This window comes from Silurus meridionalis, chromosome 18 (assembly GCF_014805685.1).
Source record: "Silurus meridionalis isolate SWU-2019-XX chromosome 18, ASM1480568v1, whole genome shotgun sequence".
Taxonomy (NCBI): domain Eukaryota; kingdom Metazoa; phylum Chordata; class Actinopteri; order Siluriformes; family Siluridae; genus Silurus; species Silurus meridionalis.
Window position 1 is genome coordinate 26,779,905 of NC_060901.1, and position 2,500 is coordinate 26,782,404.

At 36.2% G+C, this 2,500-nt stretch overlaps 1 protein-coding gene across 1 annotated transcript in view; it reads right to left on the reverse strand.

Annotated features, from left to right (window-relative positions):
* lama2 (laminin, alpha 2) overlaps positions 1-2,500 on the reverse strand; it is a 95,423-nt gene that overhangs the window by 88,208 nt on the left and 4,715 nt on the right.

Genomic DNA, 2,500 nt, shown 5'->3' on the forward strand with positions numbered 1-2,500 from the left:
GTGTTTGGAAGTCTGGAAGTGTGTTTTCAAATCTGGAAGTGTGTGTGAACGTCTGGAAGTGTGTGTGGAAGTCTGGAAGTGTGTTTGGAAGTCTGGAAGTGTGTTTGGAAGTCTGGAACTATGTTTTCAAATCTGGAAGTGTGTATGGAAGTCTGGAAGTGTGTGTGTGTGTGTGTGTGTGGAAGTCTGGAAGTGTGTGTGGAAGTCTGGAAGTGTGTTTGGAAGTCTGGAATTGTGTTTGGAAGTCTGGAAGTGTGTGTGTAAGCCTGGAAGTGTGTATAGAAGTCTGGAAGTGTGTGAAGTCTGGAAGTGTGTGAAGTCTGGAAGTGTGTGGAAGTCTGGAAGTGTGTATAGAAGTCTGGAAGTGTGTTTGGAAGTCTGGAAATGTGTGTGGAAGTCTGGAAGTGTGTGTGGAAGTCTGGAAGTGTGTTTTTCAAGTCTGGAAGTGTGTTTGGAAGTCTGAAGTCTCCTCAAATCCGAGCAACAAGTTGAGTAATAAGCTGAGAAACGAGTTAAGAGACGATCTGAGGAACAAGTTGAGAAACGATCTGAGTGACAAGCGAGAAATGAGCTGAGAAATGACATGAGAAACGTACAGCTCTGCGAGAACCTACAACCATTCACTGTTAACCTGATGGATAAAATGAATGAAAAAATAACCTAAGAAACTCCGCCCCTTTACTTCCCTTATGTACAGAGTCTGCCTAAGAGTCATTTATATACAAATACACATGTACCAGTGTCATTATAAACACACACACACACACACACACACACACACACACACACACACACACACACACACACACAGTGCTGTAACCTTGGTGTGTTCGCTAACGCCCTCTGAGTGACTCGCTAATCAATCTCTCCATCCTGTCACTGCTTTTAGGAGTCTCTAATTTTACTCCTCTACACACACACACACACACACACACACACACACACACACACACACACACACTGACCAAACACATACATCAAATCCCTCTTCTTTTTCTTAAGCAATAAAAATGAATTCTTTGAAATTAATATCGGATTTTTATGATGTTGCTTTTGTTTAAAGTGTTTTTTTATTTTTTATTAAATTCGATTTAATTTTTTTAACAAAAATTGCTACATTTTGCTCGAGTTTAAATTCAAAGGACTTTTTAAAGCTTTTTTATTTGAAGCCACTTCCTTTCGAATATATTTTCCTTTTGTTTTACAACATTTCAAAGTTGCTTGTATTCGTTTCAATTCGTTTGAAATTCTTTAAAATTCTTGATTTGATTTAAATTCTTTTGTCTAAAATATATTTTAATAAATGTTTTTATGTTGTATGAATCTGATTCTAAATGAAATCTAGTTACTTTAAGTGAGTGATTGATGATGATGTCATTGAGTGAGTGTGTGTGTGTGTGTGTGTGTGTGTGTGTGTGTGTGTGTGTGTGGTCACTTGTTTGTGTTTGTTGCCTTTTGGATGCCTGCAGTAATTTGAAACCCTCTGGTCAAATCAGGTTATTATTATGTTCCAACACACACACACACACACACACACACACACACACACACACACACACACACACACACATTGTGTTATCTTTCTGGAGAAACCCAGAAAAGGTTCTCTTTAGAACATTTTATTTATTTATTTATTTATTTATTTATTTATTTATTTATTTATTTATTTATTTATTCTACTTACCAAATAAACAGAAATTCTACACAAAATAAAAATAATGTTATATTATTGTTATAATATATTCGTATATAAAATAAAGCCACGTTATATTTATTCACGTTTAGATTATTTTCTAATCAAAAATATTTGATAAGAATCATTTCTTTAATTTTTTTCAATTATAAAAAATGATAAAATATCAGATAAAATTCCACACTACACTGTATGGCCAAAAGTTTGTGGACACCTCAACGTAAGACCCTGTGCTTTTTTTGAACTTCCTGTTCCACATCTAGTCCCCGTTTGATCTCCTAATAAGCTCCACTCTTCTAAGAAGATGTTCTACCAGAAGTTGTGGAGATGTCGTGAAGCTTATTCAGCTCCGAGGCTGTTAGTACGGAGGATCAGGTACTGAGGTGAGAAGGTGAGAAGGTTTTTTGAACAGGGTTTGAGCTCTAGAGATCTTCCAAGCCATGCAGATCTTCATGGAGCTGGTTTTGTGCACAGGGGGTATCGTGGTGGCTGGAGAAGTGGGGTGTCCAAATACTTTTGTACATATTGATTATTATTATACATACACAAACGGTGTGTGTGTGTGTGTGTGTGTGTGTGTGTGTTACCCGTTCCAGATAAGGGCAAAGTTGCCAGAAAACTAGATAAATAAATAGATAGATAGATAGATAGATAGATAGATAGATAGATAGATAGATAGATAGATAGATAGATAGATAGATAGATAGATAGATAGATAGATAGATAGATAGATAGATAGATATTCTCTTCATCATTATCATCATAACCCAACAAACATCTTTACAACTCAAAGTTTGGAGTGACGTC